This window comes from Heptranchias perlo, chromosome 8, assembly GCF_035084215.1.
Source record: "Heptranchias perlo isolate sHepPer1 chromosome 8, sHepPer1.hap1, whole genome shotgun sequence".
In the NCBI taxonomy this organism is placed as follows: domain Eukaryota; kingdom Metazoa; phylum Chordata; class Chondrichthyes; order Hexanchiformes; family Hexanchidae; genus Heptranchias; species Heptranchias perlo.
In genome coordinates this window covers 22,661,959-22,682,912 of record NC_090332.1, presented here as the reverse complement: position 1 = coordinate 22,682,912, position 20,954 = coordinate 22,661,959, and the positions used below count along the sequence as shown (strand labels likewise).

The 20,954-nt window shown below is 43.0% G+C and overlaps 1 long non-coding RNA gene across 1 annotated transcript in view; it reads left to right on the top strand.

Annotated features, from left to right (window-relative positions):
• The first annotated feature begins 1,135 nt into the window (after positions 1 to 1,135).
• The window catches only part of LOC137324474 (uncharacterized), a 29,650-nt gene continuing 9,831 nt past the window's right edge, over positions 1,136 to 20,954 (top strand). Inside the window, exon 1 of the long non-coding RNA XR_010963623.1 lies at positions 1,136 to 1,231. This is a non-coding gene — a long non-coding RNA (uncharacterized lncRNA). The remainder of the gene's footprint in view (positions 1,232 to 20,954) is intronic.

Sequence of the window (20,954 nt, the reverse complement as noted above, 5' to 3'; positions counted from 1 at the left end):
CAAAAGGAAATTCAGGCCAATGTGTTTTTCTATGTGGAAGATGAGGACTGGGGCTGAAATTTCGCAGAGGTTCCACTGGTCTCCTGCCTTAACTTTGGTGGGTGACCAGCCGAACCCCCAGGGAAATGGCAGAAATGGTTGTTTCTGCCATTTCACTGGGGGTTCTGCTGGCATTACATTGGTAGACCGGTGGAATCCCTGTGGAATTTCATTCTTGCTGTGTTTTATCCTCATTCACACCTTTGCCTCCAAAAATGAAAAGTGGCTACACTCAGTACACATTGAACTACATGCTGCCACAAAGTGAGCATAATCTTGCCTCCAAAAAGAAAAAAAGTGTATATACTCCGTGTAGTGAATGTACCTGCGTATACCCTTACAACCCTGGTAATACATCAGCTGTGGTCTAATTGTGATCTTGTGCAAATTGAACATCACTCCCTTGCTTTAATATTCAATGCCCTTATATATAAAAGCCAGAATCTTATTCGCCTTTTTATGGGCTTTTCCACCTGCAATTCCACCAGTTATTTGTATCTGCACCCTTATATCTCTCTGCTGTTAACGATCTTACTATTTAGGGTAAGTTTCCTTTCACTATTCTTTTTCCCAAAATATACTACTTCACATTTCTCTGTAATGAATTGTGTCTGGCACCCACGCTGCTAAGCCATCTATGTCCTCCTGCAATATTCTGCATTCTTCCTCACAGTTTGCCATCCCCCTATTTGGTATCATTGGTGAATCATGCTGTGGAAACTGTTGAAATCAATCTGTGCAATATTCTGAAAATGTATTCAGAACTCAAAATAGATGAACTCTGTTATTTAGCCACACAAGTGTAACAATTTTGAATGCAATCTGACTGGAGTTCTTGTGGTCTCACAGCCCAGCTCTGTCAGGCCAGACCCAAACATCCTTTTTCTTTTTATTACCAATTTTAAATGGATTTCAATGGAAAGGAAAATTGAGTGGGTGTATAACATGTGACGGATCTGCTATCTGTTTTACACCGCCACTGAATTTGAACGTTCCACCCATTATCTATCGAATACAGCAGGCCACATGCTGGAATCCGACTTAACAATATATATAACAACTTGCATTTATATCACGCCTTTAATGTAGTAAAACATCTGAAGGTGCTTCACAGGAGTGTTACCAAACAAAACTTGAAACCGAGCCACAAATGGAGAAATTAGGACAGGTGACCAAAAGCTGGATCAAAGAGGTAGGTTTTAAGGAGCATCTTAAAGGAAGAGAGTGAGGTAGAGAGGCCGAGAGGTTTAGGGAGGGAATTCCAGAGCTTAGGGCCTAGGCAGCTGAAGTCTCGGCTGCCATTGGTGAAGAGATTAAAATCGGGGATGCGCAAGAGGCAAGAATTGGAGGAGCTCAGAGATCTCGGAGGGTTGTAGGGCTGGAGGAGGTTACAGAGAAAGGGAGGAGCGAGGACATGGAGGGATTTGAAAACAAGGATAAGAATTTTAAAATCGAGGTGTTCCCGGACTTGGAGCCAATGTAGGTCAGCGAGCACAGGGGTGATGGGAGAACGGGACTTGGGGTGAGTTAGGATACGGGCAGCAGAGTTTTGGATGCACTCAAGTTTATGGAGGGTGGAAGATGGGAGGCCGGCCAGGAGAGCATTGGAATAGTCAAGTCTAGAGGTAACAAAGGCATGGACGACGGTTTCAGCAGCTGATGAGCTGAGGCAGGAGCAGAAACAGATGATGTTGTGGAGATAGAAGTAGGCGGTCTTGGTGATGGAGTGAATATGTGGGTCGGAAGCTCATCTCAGGGTCAAATAGGATGCCAAGGTTGCGAACGGTCTGGTTCAACTTCAGAGAGTGGCCAGGAGAAAGAAGACAATGGCTTCGGTCTTCCCAATATTTTGTTGGAGGAAATTTCTGCTCATCCAGTACTGAATGTCAGGCAAGCAGCATGACAAATCAGAAAGAGTGGAGGGGTCGAGAGAGGTGGTAGTGAGGTAGAGCTGGGTGTCATCAGCGTACATGTGGAACCTGATGTGTTTTCGGATGATGTCACCGAGGGGCAGTGTGTAGATGAGAAATAGGAGGGGGACAAGGATAATTCCTTGGGGGATTCCAGAGGTAAGGGTGCAAGAGCGGGAAGAGAAGCCATTGCAGGTGATTCTCTGGCTATGACTGGATAGATAAGAATAGAATCAGGCAAGAGCAGCCCCACCCAGCTGGACGACAGGAGGTTACCACTTTGGACATTCAGTCCTTTACTAACTTGATTGAGTTCTTTGGTGAAGTAACGGAGAGGGCTGATGAGGGTAGTGCGGTTGATGGCGTTTGATATAGTACCACATAATAGACTTGTTAGCAACATTGAAGCCCATGAGATTAAAGGGACAGTGGCAGCATGATACAAAATTGGCTAAGGGACAGAAAGCAGAGAGTAATGGTGAGCAGTTGTTTTTCAGACTGGGGGGAAGTATACAGTTCCCCAGGGGTCGGTATTAGGACCACTGCTCTTTTTGATATACATTAATGACCCGGTCTTGGGTATAATTTCAAAGCTTGCAGATGACACGAAACTCGGAAATGTAGTAAACAATAAGGAGAATAGTAACAGACTTCAGGAGGACATAGACAGATTGGGGAAATGGGCAGTTACATGCCAGATTAAATTTAACGCAGAGAAGTGTGAAGTGATACATTTTGGTAGGAGGAATGAGCAGAGGCAATATAAACTAAATGGTACAATTTTAAAGAGGGTGCAGGAACAGAGAGACCTGGGGGTATAGGTACACAAATCTTTGAAGGTGGCAGGACAAGTTGAGAAGATCGTTAAAAAAGCATACGGGATCCTTGGCTTTATAAATACAGGTATAGAGTACAAAAGCAAGGACATTATGCTAAACCTTTATAAAATACTGGTTACACCCCAGCTGGAGTATTGTGTTCAATTCTGGGTACCACACTTTAGGAAGGAGGTCAAAACCTTAGAGAGGGTGCAGAGGAGATTTACTAGAATGGTACCAGGGAATTAGATAAATACTTGAAGGGGGAAATTTTGCAGGCTATGGGGAAAGGGCACGGGAATGGGACTAATTGGATAGCTCTTTTAAAGAGTTGGCACAGGCACGATAGGCCGAATGGCCTCCTTCTGTACTATATTGTTCTATGATTCTATGGTGTGGTCAACTATGTCAAAGGCTGCAGAGAGGTCGAGAAGGATGAGGAGGGATAGTTTACCATGGTCACAGTCACTTAGAACATTGGAACACAAGAAATAGGAGCAGGAGCAGGCCTCATGGCCCTTCGAGCCTGCTCCACCATTCAATAAGATCATGGCTGATCTTCAACCTCAACTCCACTTTCCAGCCTGAGCCCCATATCCCTTGATTCCCTTAGAATCCAAAAATCTATCGATCTCAGCCTTGAATATAGTCAATGACTGAGCATCCACAGCCCTCTGGGGTGGAGAATTCCAAAGACTCACAACCCTTTGAGTGAAGAAATTTCTCCTCATCTCAGTCCTAAATGGCCAACCCCTTATCCTGAGACTATGCCCCCCTAGTTCTGGACTCTCCAGCCAGGGGAAACATCCTGTCAGCATCCACCTGTCAAGCCCTCTCAGAATCTTATATGTTTCAATGAGATCACCTCTCATTCTTCTAAACTCCAGACGGTATAGGTCCATTCTACTCAATCTCTCTTCATACGACGACCCTCTCATCCCAGCAATCAATCTAGTGAACTTTCGTTGCACCACCTCTAAGGATATCCTTCCTTAGGTAAGGAGACAAAAATGTACACAGTACTTCAGGTGTGATCTCACCAAAGCCCTGTAGAATTGTAGCAAGACTTCCTTACTCTTGTACTCCAACCCCATTGCAATAAAGGCCAACATACCATTTGCTTTCCTAATTGCTTGCTGTACCTGCATGTTAACTTTCTATGTTTCGTGTACAAGGACACCCAAATCTCTTTGAATACTAACATTCAATAGTTTCTCACCATTTAAAAAATATTCTGTTTTTCTATTCTTCCTACCAAAGTGAATAACCTCACATTTCCCCACATTATACTCCATCTGCCATCTTCTTGCCCACTCACTTAACCTGTAGGATGTAGGCCATCAGGCCCAGGGGATTTGATTGCTTTTAGTCCAATTAATTTCTCCAATACTTTTTCTTTACTAATATTAGTTACTTTAAATTCCTCACTCTCATTAGATCCTTGGTTCCCCCCTATTTCAGGTATGTTTTTTGTGTCTTCTACTGTGAAGTCAGATACAGAATATTTGTTTAATGTCTCTGCCATTTCCTTATTCCCCATTATAATTTCTCCTGTCTCAGCCTCTAAGGGACCCACGTTTACCTTTGCTACTCTCTTCCTTTTCACACACTTGTAGAAGCTGTTTGGCTTGTTGGGCTAGGAGAATGGAGGGAAGCGGCAGAGGCAGCTGAATGTCTTTTGTGACTTTGATAAGGGCTGTTTCAGTGCTGTGGCAGGGGCGGAAACCTGATTGGAAGGATTCAAACATGGAGTTGTGGGAAAGATGGGCAGGATTTGTAAAGGAACTTTGGAGAGGAAAGGAAGGTTGGTGATGGGGTGGTAGTTTGCAAGGACAGAGGGGTCAAGGGGAAGGTTTCTTGAGGAGGGAGTGATGATGGCAGATATGAAGGGGAGGGGGATAATACCTGAGGACAGATAACTGTTAACAATATCGGCTAACATGGGGGCCAGGAAGGGAAGTTGGGTGGTCAGCAATTTGGTGGGAATAGGTTCGAAGGAGCAGGAAGTGGGACTGATGGACAAGATGAGCTCGGAGAGGGCATGAGGGGAGATAGGAGAGAAATTAGAGAAAGATGTGAGTTCAGAGCTCGGGTGGGGGGGAACCTTAGGGGAAGTTTGGCTTGGTAGGCTAGGGGAAGGGAAGGGATGTGGCAGAGGCAGCGAAATGGATGGTTTCAATCTTATTGACAAAGAAGTCCATGAGCTCCTCGCATTTGTTGTTGGAGGTGAGGAGTGAGGAGGCGGAGAGAGGGGTTTAAGAAGATGGTTTGTAGTGGAGAACAGAAGCTGGGGGGTTATCTTTGCATTCCAGGATGATCTTGGAATAGTGAGCGGTTTTGGCAGAGGAGAACAGGACCCGATAGTGCTTTATGTGGTCCAGCCAGATCTGGCGATGAATGACTAAAGCAGTTGTCCACCAGAAACTTTCAAGTCTGCATCCCTTGGACTTAAGGGAGCGGAGATGAGGGCCATACCGGGAGAGATGATGAGGGTGAGAGAGAGTAATGGTGACAAGAGCATCAAAGATGGAGATGAGGGTGTAATCGAGCAGATTGGTAGCTGCAGAAATGTCGTGGTGAATGGAGGGCCAAAGGCTAGGTAGTTGGGAATTTGAAAGTGCTGTTATAAATGACTTGGGGCAGAGTTTTCTCCAGGGACGGACACAGAAGGAAGTGGGATTGGGAGGGGGAAGGGGGATGTGAGTGGAGAGGGATACAAGGAAGAGATCAGAGATGGTCTTGTCTGTGATTGAGAGGCCATGTGAGATAGCAAGGTTGAAGGGGTGGCCGTGAATAGGGGTAGGGAAGTTTATATGGAGGGAGGGATTAAGGGAGGATAGGAGGGCAATGAACTCAGAGGAGAGAGGGCATGATGAGTTGATGAGAGGGCATAATCAGGTATGTCTTGGTAGTCTCCATAGTGTATATAATTGAGCAAAACAATTTGAATCAAATCAGTGCTTGTGCTCCATGCTGAGTAGCACTTTAAGTTACTGGAAGCCAAACTACAGAGCTACATATCACTGAACCTGGCCTCAAACAACAGGGTCGATTTTCTGAATACGTGCTACTGACTGGGAGCCTTCTCTGCTGGTCATGGGGATTTGTAAAATCAGCTTCAATATCTCAGGCCCCAAACAATTATATAAATACAGCTATAGAGGGAGTGACAGAGAGAGAGAGAGAAAGAGAATGAAAGAGAGAGAAAGGGAATGAGTCAGGGATGCACAGGAGCTACGACATTTTTTTTGGTTTGTGTCACTATTCCTGTGGTGCTTGGAGTGGGTGGTGGTGTATTTCTATCTATCTTCTCTATCAGTCTGTCCTGCCCTCATGGGGGTAATACATTCTTTATAAATGTAAAAAATAATTAGTAGCTGTCCCCTCAGAGGTGGGCTTCACAGTGATATTGATAGGTATTCTACCTAAAATGTAATGGAATGCCAGTGAAGTGGCCTCATGTGGCACATTGATACCACCTTCATCCACTTGGTAACATACCACAAACTTCATACAGCATAACAGTGAGCGGAGGTGTGGGGAGAAAAAGTCAGAGGAAAAAGTTTTTCATTGCAATGTGTATAAATCAGAATTCTGTTCATAATGTTGAATTTGTATTGTGTTGCAGTAATATTCAGATCAGCACTTTGATTGCCAGTTCCAAGTTAGAAGTCCAAGTGTTTGGGTTTGTGTCATATGATACTGATTAATTAATGCTGATTCATGAGTTCTCTTTCTGATAACTCACAAGGTGCTTGTGATGTAATGGTGATTGTCAAGGATTTGGACTAGATGAGTTCTGTCCTCCATGTGCAGATTATTGCATGTTTCACATTATGTTGAGTTAACTTCAGGACGCCAGCAGGAATAGAAGGGTTTAAATTGGTATGTGTGCGCCTGTTTTCGGGCATAAAACCGGCGCAGATCATAATCGATTTAGCTGTGGAACGGTCAGCGCCCAATTTGCGCAGGCATTGGTTTCCCGGATGGATGCCTAAAACAGGCATTAGGCCCCTTATGTATGTTCATTAGGCGTCCGACGTCTGTTGAAGGACCCCGTTTCAAAATTTGACGGCGATGAGATGGGCAGGCATTGGGCCAGGATTCTTCAGTGACCCCCGTGGACCGCAACAACAGGTAGGTGGAAATTGTTCTTAAAAAAAACGTTCCTGTGCTCCCCTGACTCCATAGGAGTCACGACCGGCGGCACCCCCGACCGTGATGTCTTTGCTCGGATGAGCTGCCTGTGGAGGACTAACCACCACCAGCAGCTCACTGCTGAGGGCAGCGGAACAATTTCGATCCGTCCTCGGGCCTCCTGGTTTGGGCACGGGCTGGGCTTGTAGTGCCGAGTCTGGGCCCAAATACTGGCCCAATTTAAAATCTACCCCAGGTCAAAATCCACCCCACAGTGTCTGGAGAAACATAACTTTTGATTTGGTTGTATTTGTTATCTTGTTGTAATGTAAAAAACTAAAAAAAAAAGGTTCCAGAGCTTTCAATGAGTTGCTGCTTTCTTGTTCGAGATATATTTGTTTTAAAAATTGTTGCAAGGATAAATTTGCTGTGGTATTATAGGCTTTATTATTGTTATAATTTTTTAAAAATTCAATTTTCAACCCTATTTTAGATATCTTTGCACCTGGTGCTATTTTGTGGATAATTGGTTATGTAAAGGCCTCATCCAAAGCTACATTAAGAGGTGTGTAATAGGAACCTAAGTTGGCACATTAGCCCCGATTTTAACCAGGAGCAGGAATCAGGTAGGCTGGTAGAGGGGGGGAGGGGTATTGGCAGGCGCTAAACCCCTACCCGACCTCAGCATCATGAGGTCCAGGCATAATGTTCCCAGTCGGCTGCCTGCCCAAAACGGGCAGGAAGCAGCAGCTGGCCGACGGACAGGAGCGGACTATCAGATGACAGGAACCATCAGTCGGCACTAAAGGAAAAGTCGTTGGCAATAAGGTAATCACAGGGAGGGCATATCGGGAGGAAGGTGTGAAGCCCGGGGCAGGAGAGGCCTAAACTTTCCTTCTGGGGCCTGGAAGAGCACTCCTGCTGCTCCTAGCCCCACATGGAAAGCAACAAAACTTACCTGTTTGGGCCTCTTCTGGTCCCAGGTCCCCTTCCTGCTGTCTTCCCTTGGCAGGAAAGCCTCAACAGTTTCCTTGCTTAAGCTACAGTGAAAATTAAAGTCGCGACCCGATGACATCATAGGACAGCGATCTGCATATTTAAAGAAGGACCCCACCGGCTTCAGGCGGGTGTCATTTCCGCCTGTTCAGCAGATCAGGTTAAAATTTAAGATGGCAGAATCGGTGCAGGACGTCAGCAGGTAACTCACCCGCCCAATTCTAACTGCCCGCCCAACAGATTTCGCTGAGCGGGTAGGGTTAAAATCACCTCTACTCTATGATTTTCCTTACCTTTCCGTGGGGATGTGCACCTTGCTTTTGCTTGACTCCTACTCCTGGTGGTACAACAAATCAGGAACTCGCAGTAGGGTGAAATCCATGACCTATCATTCACTGGTATAGTGCACTCAAATGATAGTGAGCTGCTCCACTGCATATCAACTATTAGCTCCCTTAGTGTAGTGACTGAGGAATGAGATTCAGTGAATTTTGTCATTTGTTTGATACTTTCAGAAATAGGAACAAGATTTGGCCATTTGGCCCCTCAAGCCATTTCTGTTAGCCGTGCCAGTTCTATCTTTTTAATCCTAATTCCCCATATTCCATATTCCTTAATTATAAATATTTTTCCTACATTACAACAATGACTACACTTCAAAAGTACTTCATTGGCTGTAAAGCGATTTGACTAAGGTTGGAAATTAGCACCTAATTTGAGAAAAGTCTTTTGGTTAATTTGAATAACTGCTAATCACATTAATTTGGTTTTAAAACAAGCATCATTGCATTTCTGCCCCCACCCACGACATTCCAGCTAACTTTGAACATGACCTTTCAATGAAACTGTGTGTGAAAGCTGTGTACCAGGTTGCAAAATCACTTGTCAAATTGTTGGTAATTCAGTTTTTTTAAACATCTGTAATTTTTGTTAGCCTTGCACATAATGTACTTGCTCTCATCACCTTGTTTGCTGCGTGCAAGCCCATTTGCCTTTTTACATCAGAGAAGGTGCTGATAGCATCAACAAAAATTGATTAATGTTGAAATTTCAAAAGATCCCTCACATTATAATGCTGAGGTTGCACTTTTCTCCGAAAAGACTTTTTAATAATTCATCTTGTAAATTCCATTTTAAGTGATCTTATTTATGTTCTGGAGTAAATTGATAGAACCTTCTTAACCCTAAAACTTGCTGTGATGTGGAGATGCCGGTGATGGACTGGGGTTGACAATTGTAAACAATTTTACAACACCAAGTTATAGTCCAGCAATTTTATTTTAAATTCACAAGCTTTCGGAGATTTTCTCCTTCCTCAGGCAAATGTTTGTCTGAGGAAGGAGAAAATCTCCGAAAGCTTGTGAATTTAAAATAAAATTGCTGGACTATAACTTGGTGTTGTAAAATTGTTTACAAAAATTTAAAACTTGCTGTACCTTTTCCAGACTTTGACCTCATGGCCTATTTATTCAGCATGTGTAGACAATTTTTCTTTTTGATATATTGAACAATGTGAATCAGCAGAAAAGAGAAAAACTTCTGATAGGCTGTCAGCAAAACGCTTTTGAGATTTTACAGTTGTACAGAGTCCAAGATCAGTTCCTCGATTTTTATGGCGTATTTGATAAAAGTACTCTAAAATTGTACACAGATTGTTTGAATCTGCTGCGTAATATTCCTGCAGTAATGTGTTCACAAAGGATTATAATAGTCCTCGTGACTATTAATCAGCAATGCTCCAGGTCCCCAGGTCACTAATAAAATCAGGCCAGCATTTAGAAACCTTCACAACAAACACAATGGGGGTGATTTTAAACCCCAAGAACGGGTGGGTTGGAGGCGGGTGGGAGTTGAAAGTAGTTGTTTCTTGGGTCGCGACCGCAACCCGGCTTTATTTCCGGGTTTAACGTCGGTGCGTAAAAGTACAGGCTTCCCACTGGGAATGCAAAGTTCAAACATTTTGTGGTTGCGACCCAAGAAAACAACTATTTTCAACTCCCACCCGCCCCCAAACCACCCGTTCATGGGGTTTAAAATCACCCCCAATACGAGAGAAGCAGCACTCCAGTAAAAGTGAATAAAAATTGTGCATTTTCAAGGAAATGAAATTGAAATAGTGTACTTAAGATATTAATATCATGGAGGAACTTTAAATATCATGGAGGGAAATTAAAACTTTCATCCAGTTTTCTCTCATTCTTTCTTCTCATGAAGGTAATGACTAGGGTACAGTTTCAAAGGAGAAAGCAGTTCTCTGATACATACATCACCTTGTGGTAATTCTTCATGTGAGTACCTAAATGATGAATGCTGCCAGGCTATTCCTGTTCCTATCCTCATCTGCGTAAATGCATTTTCCAGTAGGAGTCACCGGAACCATTGAAGTTTATAGCACAGTGGGAGCTATTCGGTCCATCATGTCTGTACTGCCTGTTTATATAGAGCGATCCAAAACTAATCCCACTGCGCTGCTGCCTCTCCATTGCCCTGTTATCTTCCTCTTTTTAAAATATTTATCCATTTTTTTACTTAAAAGGTGCAGTGGTCTCTGCCTCAACTACCCCCTGTGACAAAGTATTCTACGTTTTAACAATTCTGCGTACGTTTGAAATTGATGACGCAGATGACGTTCGAAGCTCAGAAGACAAGTCAGCAAACCCAACTTGGTCTCAAGAGAAAATTCAGGGCAAACAGCTAATGCTAGTTTGCCAGCTGTATCTGAAGAGTTCCACATCTAGTGATGGTCCAAGGGATATGTTTACCAGGACGAAAGATGTCACAGAACTTCATGCTGTCAGCTGCGGCTCAGTGGGTAGCACTCTCACCTCCATGTCAGAAGGTCATGGGTTGAAGTCGCACTCCAGAGACTTGAGCGCATTATCCAGGCTGACACTCAGTGACACTGAGGGAGTGTAGCATTGTCGGAGCATTCGTCCTATAAATGAGAGGTTAAACCGAGGCCCCATCTTTCCTCTCAGGTGAACGTAAAAGATTCCATGGCATTATTTTGAGGAGTTCTTCCCGATGTCCTGGTTAAAAAAAGATTATCTGGTCATTGTCACATTGCTGTTGGTGGGAGCTTGCTGTGCACAAATTGGCTGCCGCATTTCTTACATTACAACAATGACTACACTGCAAAAGTACTTTATTGGCTGTAAAGTGCTTTGGGACATCCTGAGGTCATGAAAGGTGCTATATAAATGCAAGTCTTTCTTTTTTACCACTCCGAGCTGCCTAGTTCCGAGGCTGTATTTAAGCCCGACAAAGATTTTAAATCCAGCGGTTTTGGGTTCCATACTCAACTGAGAAGGCGGCATTATTTTGCACAGTCTGTGTGGCTCATGGAGAAGCAAACCTCAGTGGATCAAACGAGTGGACACATGTGTATCTTAGGATTCAGCAACAAGAAAAGAAAAAATCACTTGAAAGTTCGTGTAAAGCTGCAATCGTTAGAAAGCAAAATTATACTATCAATTTAACTTTGTTCAGTACAGCTTGAGAAAAAAGAAAAGGTTGCAGAATGACGTGAGGTTTTAGACCGCATTACTGAAATAGCCAAACTGACTGGAAAACGAGTGGTGAGTTCTCACGGAACAGATTTAAATGAAGGTGCATTCAAACTTGACGATCCAAATAGCGATCAAGAGAATTTTTTGGAACTGGTTTTACTGCTTGCAAAATATGATAAAACTCTTAGGAAGCATGTTGAAAATTTAATTGAGCTGAGCGAAAAAAGGAAAGGAGCGACAGTATCAACCAAATGCCAAGGCTCTTTAATCACCTCCCTTTCCAAAACTTTTGTGAATTATATTATCGATAGCATTAAACACGGTGCAAGACTAGGTCACAGATGAAAATCAGAAAAGCTAACATTATTTCTGTCCAGGTCGATAGCACACAAGACATAACCACCACAGACCAATTCTCAGTCATTCTTAGATATGGAAACAACAGAGAGGTGCATGTGCAGCTTCTTGCTTCTGCAAACTTCCAATCAGGTGAAAGAAAGGATTTGTTTGAGTTGCTTAAGAGAACCCTTGAGGAAAATAGGATTGACGTAAAGAAATAGGTAATAAAAACAGAAAATGCTAGAAACACTCAGCAGGTCAGGCAGCATCTATGGAGAGAGAAAGAACGTTAATGTTTCAGGTCGATGGCCGTTCACCAGTTGATGAAGAAATAAGTCTTAGACAGTCTAGATTGTGGGTCCAATACGACTGGGCAGTACAATGGTTTTACCGCTTGACTCAAAAAGGCTTCCCCAGGTCATATTCATATTTGTACCAAGCCCTTGTTCTGAATTTGGATTTATCTGACGCAGTGCTGTGAATATTGCTTATGTGAATCTATTCAACCTCCTAGACAACTGTGCAAACTTCTGTGAATCTTATCTGAGGGTCAATGTACGGCTCAAGCAGATGGAGTCTAAGATTGGAGCTGGAAAGCTGAAATAATTGTCTCAGATTAGATCAATTAAGTGATGGGTGAAAGACTGTGCATTACGGAGGGTCTTTGGCGGAGAGGTCAGGTATGCATCCACTTCCCTTTACGTTAATGTTGTTTCGGCACTGAAGTATATTTCTGAAGAAACAAAGTTTGCAACCAAAACCTGGCTAGACACTCACGGAATTATGAATTTGCTTTCAAAATACAAGATGATTTTGACTGCACAGACGTGCCTCTGACGTAACTGTTCCTTTATTGAAATACCTCGGAATTGATGTAGTCGTGGCTCACATAATGGTCAAGACGGTCCAGTCGGATTTTTCAAAAACTGTCGAATATGCTGCTGCTTTTGTTGAGCAAGCAAATACATTTTTGGATGTTTGAGGTATCGACTATGCAGTTGCGAAATCCGAGTTTGGTGCAAGAAAAAAAGGCCAGGTGAAATTGTCTGCTGTACAAAATGCCACTGACAAGTATCAAAGTGAATGCTTCAACCTAATCATGGATACTGCCTTGTCAAGCCTGACTAGTCGATTCTCAAAGCGTGGAGAGTTATTTGCAAATATTTATCTATGTGTTGCATGGAATTGCACAGACGCTCTGAAGCTTGCCAATGATGGGTACACTCCTCCCGCGAGCACATTTGGGAAGCTGCAGGACTTGATCAGCCAATATCTTGAACTACAGGAGGATCCTGAAAACATTTTGTTACATAGAAACATAGAAACACAGAAAATAGGAGGAGTAGGCCATTCAGCCCTTCGAGCCTGCTCCACCATTCAATATGATCATGGCTGAACCTCTATCTCAATACCATATTCCCGCTCTCTCCCCATACCTCTTGATGCCTTTTGTGTCGAGAAATCTATCTAGATCCTTCTTAAATATATTCAGTGACTTGGTGTCCACAGCCTTCTGTGGTAGAGAATTCCACAGGTTCACCACCCTCTGAGTGAAGAAATTTCTCCTCATCTCAGTCCTAAATGTCCTACCCCATATCCTGAGACTGTGACCCCTCGTTCTGGAACCCCAGCCAGGGGAAACATCCTCCCTGCATCCAGTCTGTCTAGCCCTGTCAGAATTTTATATGTTTCAATGAGATCCCCTCTCATTCTTCAAAACTCGAGTGAATACAGGCCGAGTCGACCCAATCTCTTCTCATACGACAGTCCTGCCATCCCAGGAATCAGTCTGGTGAACCTTCGCTGCACTCCCTTTATGGCAAGTATATCCTTTCTTAGGTAAGGAGACCAAAACTGCACACCAAGGCCCTGTATAACTGCAGTAAGACATCCTTGCTCCTATACTCAAATCCTCTTGTGATGAAGGCCAACATACCATTTGCCTTCCTAACTGCTTGCTGCACCTGCATATTTGCTTTCAGTGACTGGTGTACAAGGACACCCAGGTCCCTTAGTACATCAACATTCCCCTATCTATCACCATTTAAATAATACACTGCCTTTCTGTTTTTCCTTCCGAAGTGGATAATTTCACATTTATCCACATTATACTGCATCTGCCATGTATTTGCCCACTCACTCAACTTGTCTAAATCACCTTGAAGCCTCTTTGCATCCTCCTCACAACTCACGATCTCACCTAATTTTGTGTCATCAGCAAACTTGGAAATATTACATTAGGTTCCCTCACCCAAATCATTGATATACATTGTGAATAGCTGGGGCCCAAGCACTGATCCCTGCAGTAGCCCACTAGTCACCGCCTGCCACCCCGAAAAAGACCCATTTATTCCTACTCTGTTTCCTGTCTGCTAACCAACCTTCAATCCATGCCAGTATATTACCCCCAATCCCATGTGCTTTAATTTTGCACACGAACCTCTTATGTGGGACTTTATCAAGGCCTTCTGAAAATCCAAATAAACCACATCTACTAGTTCTCCCTTATCTAGTCTACCAGTTACATCCTCAAAAAACTCCAGTAGGTTTGTCAAACATGATTTCCCTTTCATAAATCCATGTTGACTTTATCTAATCCTGTTGATATTTTCTAAATGTTCTGTTATCACATCCTTTATAATAGACTCTAGCATTTTCCCTACTACTGATGTTAGGCTAACCGGTCTGTAGTTCCCTGTTTTCTCTCTCCCTCCTTTTTTAAATAGTGGGGTTACATTTGCCACCCTCCAATCTGCAAGAACTGTTCCATAATCTATAGAATTTTGGAAGATGACAACTAATGCATCCGCTATTTCCATGGCTACCTCTTTTAGTACTCTGGGATGCAGATTATCAGGCCCTGGGGATTTATCGGCTTTCAGTCCCATTAATTTCTCCAGCACTATTGTTTTACTAATACTAATTTCCTTTAATTCTTTCTTCTCACCAGTCCCTTGGTTCCCTAGCATTTCTGGGAAGTTATTTGTGTCCTCTTCCATGAAGACAGAACCAAAGTATTTGTTTAATTGCTCTGCCATTTCCCTGTTCCCCATTATAAATTCTCCCGTTTCTGACTGTAAGGGACCTACATTTGTCTTCACTAATCTTTTTCTTTTTACGTACTTGTAGAAGCTTTTACAGTCTACTTTTATGTTCCTTGCAAGTTTACTCTCATAATCTATTTTTCCCCTCTTAATCAATCTCTTGGTCCTTTTTTGCTGAATTCTAAACTGCTCCCAATCTTCAGGCTTGCTACATTTTCTGGCAACTTTATATGATTCTTCTTTGGATCTAATACTATCCTTAATTTCTTTTGTTAGCCATGGTTGGGCTGCTTTTCCTTTTGTGTTTTTGTGCCAGAAAGAAATGTGTAGTTTTTGCAATTCATGCATTCGTTCCTTAAATGTTAGCCATTGCCTATCCACCGTCATGCCTTTTAATGAAGCTACCCAATCTATCATAGCCAACTCACTCCTCAAATCTTCGTTGTTTCCTTTGTTTAGATTTAGGACCCTAGTTTCAGATTGGACTACTTCACTTCCCATCTTAATGAAGAATTCTATCATGTTATGGTCACTCTTCCCTAAAGGACCCCGCACAATAAGGTTATTAATTAACCCCTTCTCATTGCACAATACCCAATCTAGTATAGCCTGTTCCCTCGTTGGCTCCTCAACGTACTGGTCTAAAAAACCATCTCGTACACACGCCAGGAATTCATCCTCCACAGTATTATTGCTAATTAGGTTTGGCCAGTCTATATGCAGATTAAAGTCACCCATGATTACTATAGTACCCTTGTTACATGCATCTCTGATTTCCTGTTTGATCCCATCCCCTACATTACCACTACTGTTTGGAGGCCTATAGACAACTCCCACCAGTGTTTTCTGCCCCTTGGTGTTTCTTAACTCCACCCAGACTGATTCTACATCTTGATTTCCTGAGCCAATATCCTTTCTCACTATTGCTCTGATTTCATCCTTTACTAACAACGCCACCCCACCTCCTTTTCCTTTTTGCCTGTTCTTCCTAAATATCGTAACCTTGGATATTCAGTTCCCAGCCTTGGTCACCCTGCAGCCATGTCTCTGTAATTGCTATTATATCATATCCGTTTACATCTATTTGCGCTGTTAATTCGTCTACCTTATTACGAATGCTTCGTGCATTCAGATACAGTGCCTTTAGATTTGTCTTCTTAACATTTTCAGACACCATAACATTTTTTTGTACTATGGCTGTATTTGTCTTATTACCATTTTTTCTTACCTGGACCCTATTTGTTGTCTTTTATTTGTACGCTCTGTCCCTTCCTGACACAATTTTTGGATATCCTTACCCCAATCATTTTCCTGCACTGCTTCTTTGTCTTTTCTCTTTAGCATTCTAGATTTCTCTCCACCGGGACCCTCCCCCACTTATTTAGTTTAAAGCCCTATCTACCTCCCTAGTTATTCGATTCGTTAGAACTCTAATCCCAGCATGGTTCAGATGTAATCCGTCCCAACGGAACAGCTCTCTCTTTCCCCAGTACTGGTGCCAGTGCCCCACGAATCGAAACCCACTTCTCCCACAACAATCTTTGAGCCATCAAAATGCATTGAGGATTAGTACATGGCCCATTTGATTCCAGAACGTGATGATGATGAAGAGGAACTTGTATCAGTTTTTGATGCTGATGATGAAAGAAGTGGACCAGTTATCTGCATTTCCTGCAAGAACTGTGCTCGTTTCATGTTTTTGTTTCTGAATCATAGTCACCTGTACCAACAAACATACGGTCTTGCTTCTCTGGCTTATAAGAGCCTCCTCTGTCTATAAAACAGGCGGCTTGTCAGCGATGTTTCTCGAAACTAAAAAGAATCAAGGCAGCCGCTCGAAGTTCCCGAACTCAAGAACATCTGGAGGATATCATCATGACGTACATGGAAAAAAGACTTAGTGGTAAACCTTGACAATACAAAAAGGTGTACTCCTCCAAGCCCACAAAAATAATTCGAAACATAACTTGGCTAGGCCTCTTTGGCTCCATCGGCCAGTTCCAACCTAAAATGGCAATCGAGGACCTTGGAATATTTGCATATTAAAAGGGTACCACCTGAGACAGGTGGGCACTTTGGGCTCCCCTTTCAAAATGTCGCTAGCCTCTCCGTCGCTGTTAATGGGGCGGTAAGGCTACTGACCCCATTTTGAGGCCATAACTGCCTTGTTTACGCCAGGCGATAGAAATGAATATTGACCCCAGGTGTGAGGGCCCGGCTGCAGCGTCCTTGCAGGTTGCCACATGCTCCATTGCAGATTGCAGATTGCAGAGTGCTGGTGCCCTGTGACAGAACGTCACACAAGCTGGAAGCAAACTCCTCCAAACTTTCAGATATTGTATGGAAACTTTTCCAATACATCGTGCAAGGCATGTGTGCCAAAAAGAGTTTTCTTCTGAAGGCTGGGCCCCTGAATTCAGCATCTCTGTCCTCTTCAACGGAGCTTTCCCTCCAGTGGGCCATCTCCTGGGCTGTCCATTCCACTAGTCTTTGTTCCTGCTCAGTCATGCTGGGTGCTTCACCAAGTGTGGACCCCTCTAACTCTCTAGCCCACCTGGGGTGACAATCTCTCTGCTGGTGCTTGTGAGGGATGGAGCACTGACGGTGCATCTTCCAGAGGATTGTCCTCTTCCGAATCCTCGACAGCGTCCACGTGCTGAGAAGAACCTAAATAAAGGAGAAAGGGACAAGCATGGCACTGACAGGCTAGGCAGTAGCAGTTGATAGACTTCACTATGCAGCACAACGTTGTCAAGCTGGCTGAATGTACAATTACTGGAGGTAAATAAAAGGCTACAAGTAATAGGCAGATACCCTGTTCAATTAATTCTCCTGCCTCACCATCTCCGGAACTTTGCGCTCTCGCTGAGACAATGACCTCCAGGGATGCTTGCTTCGTCTCGCTTAGGGACTAGGTGTTGTGTGGTCCTCCTTTGGTGTTGCGCCTCTCCCCAGTGCTGTGAGCTATTTGTTCTAGCAGAAAGAGAGGGAGTTACTCAGTAGCTATTGAAAAGGAATGGGCACACGTGTGAAACTTCTTCATTTAGTGCATATGCTGAGAGTGAGAAGAAGCAAGTCGCAAGCAGAACGGAGAGGTGTTCGATGGAATGTATGTGGCTGGAAGTGAGAAGTAAGAAAGGAGTCATCAAAAGAATTCCATGTTCTGCAATTGCTACCAAGTGAGAGCAGAGTGCTGTTGGTGCCTGCTGTGAGTATATCGTTAGAATGAGGAGAGGTTGGACAATGTCCCCTTATGATCCGTGGAGATGGAATGTGATGCAGGGGAGGGAAATAGTCAGGGTGTTGGGGAATAGGGGGAAAGGGATGTTGCCAGATGTAATGCAAAAAAATGGAGAAATAAAGACCTGTATTCATTCTTGCTACTTTAGTCACTGAACCATTTTCTGCATTGCATCCAGGTCCTGGGGGTGATGCTCCTTGAACTGACAACCTCTGGGACCTCTCTCCAGGCCTGTTGGACGTTGGCTTTTCGAATCTTCTTCCTATTTGCAGGAAAGAGAACATCCCTCCTTGCCCTCACCTCTTCCACTAGGGCCTCCAGGGAGGCATCAGAGAACTTTGGGGTTTCCTTCGCGCATTTCTCACAATCACCGCTTTGCAGCAGTACAACACAAGAAGTGAATGTAACCTTCCCTTTAAGGGGTGCATTCACGCTTTAACCCTAACCCTAACCCTCTGGAGGCCCAGCACAAATTCCGCCTGGTAAGAGGGCGGGCTGCCCAGAGGTAAATGGGGCCCAGCTGTTAGAATTGACCTGGCCTCACACTGATGAGGTCGGGCGAGCTTGCTACTCACCCTGATGCCCATCTGCCTGAAACCTGCTGCCATTTAAAATTCTAATTAGTTGGTTTCATAATTCAACTTTTTGTTGAAAATTTAACTAACATTCACATCAATATGAAACAAAAGCTACAACATGTGTGCAATTAGAGCACTGTCATTTTCTCTCTCGATCGCTTTGTTACAAATGCAAAACAATGTTAAAAAGTCAGCTATTTCATCCTGGGTTTTTCTGATCTGCAGCTTAAAATTTACAAGTAAATTACTAACCTTTGATTCACCTCTGTAATATACAAGCAGTTATAATTACCTAGATTCCCACAGAAAGTACTTGAGCTATGCCTTTAAAGGGCAGGTTAGCAGCGAAACATCACAACGCTCTAGACCCCACATTAGCTGCGAGCAATTCTAAAGGAGATCAGCTAGCATTTGAAAAGAATTAAACATATTAGGCTAAAGAATTAAGGCAGTGAATTTCTGTGGGAGCTCCTTTGCTCATCTGCCATAACTTCAGTGGAAGAGCCACAGACGCTTGAGAAAAAATGGCGTAACATGTTAGATGCTTAACTGAGGGGGGAAATCTATGATTTAAAAATAAAACCTAATTTCCCACACATCTCAATATAAAAGTACAGAAATGATCAGATGTCACCAGCAGCAATCTTTCTGAAAGTATAAACAAACTATAACACCTTAATTACATGATAAATTACCGGATAATTCACCAATGTGTCCAAAGTGCAAATATTTCTCTCATTATTTCCTTTGTTGAATATATTCATAGGCATCAACCAATTGCTTGCATGAAACTTTGTCCTTGTGACTGATTCCACTTCATTTATTTGTACATATTCTTCGTCTGTCGATTGTGAATTGTGATATTAAATTGTGAGCCTGGAGTTTTCACTTTTTAAAAAATTTCACAAGGGGTGACATCAAGCTGTGTGATATTTGCATATTGGAATAAATAGTTTAATACTTCTGTTAAAGCAACAAAGCAATTTTATGCAAACATGTTAAGCTTTCATGCACTAATATCACGATTACACTTCTCAGAAGTCATAGTTGTAGTTACTCGTATGACTCAGGAGATTAAATAAATTAGGGAGTACTTAGAATCGTAGAATCGTTACAGCACAGAAGGAGGCCATTATCGAGCCTGTGTAAGATTGCTCTGTGTAAGAGCAATCAAGTTAGTTCCATTCCCCAGCTCTTTCCTCGCAGCCCTGCAAATTTTTTCTCTTCAAATATTTATCAAATTCCTTTTTGAAAGCCACGATTAAATTTGCATCCACCACCCTTTCAGGCAGGGCATTCCAGATCATAACTACTTGCTGCGTAAAAAAGTTTTTCCTCACATTGCCTTTAGTTCTTTTGCCAATCACCTTAAATCTGTGTCCTCTGGTTCTCATCCCTTCCGACAATGGGAACAGTTTCTCTTTATTTACGTTATCTAAACCAGTCATGATTTTGAACACTTTTATCAAATCTCCTCTCAACCTTCTCTGCTCCAAGGAGAACAACCCCAGCTTCTCCTATATTTCCACATACCTGAACTCCTTCATTCCTGGAACCATTCTAGTAAATCTTTTCTGCACCTCTCTAAGGCCGTCACATCCTTCCTGAAGTGCGATGCCCAGAATTGGACACAATATTCCAAACCGTACATGGTCTGTTAGAAGAGTGAAATGATCTTTCCTTGTTCCGTAGGAACAGGAGTAGGCCATTCAGCCCCTCAAGCCTGTTCCATCATTCAACTAGATCATGGCTGATCTGTACCGTAACACCATCTAGCCGCCTTCCTTCCGTAACCCTTAATACGCTTACTTAACAAAAATCTATAAATTTTAGTTTTGAAAGTTTTGATTGACCTAGCCTCAACAGCTTTTCAGGGGAGAGAGGTCCAGATTTCCATTACCTTTAGTGTGAAGAAGTGTTTCCTGACTTCACTCCTGAATGGCCTAGCTCTAATTTTAAGGTTATGCCCCCTTATTCTGGACTCTCCCACCAGAGGAAATAGTTTCTCTCTATTTACCCTAACAACTCCTTTATCATCGTAAACAATTAGATCACTTCTTAATCTTCTATACTCAAGTGAACACAAGCCTGGTCTATGCAACCTGCCCTCATAACTTAACCCTTTTAGCCCCGGTATCATTGTAGTGAATCTGCATTGCACCCCCTCCAAGGCCAATATATCCTTCCTGAGGTGTGGAGCCCAGAACTGAACGCAGTATTCTAAATACGGTCTAACCAGACCTTTATATAACTGTAACAAAACTTCCAACCTTTTATATTCCAGCCCCCTTGAGATAAATGCCAACATTCCATTAGCCTTTTTAATTATTTTTGTTAATCGGA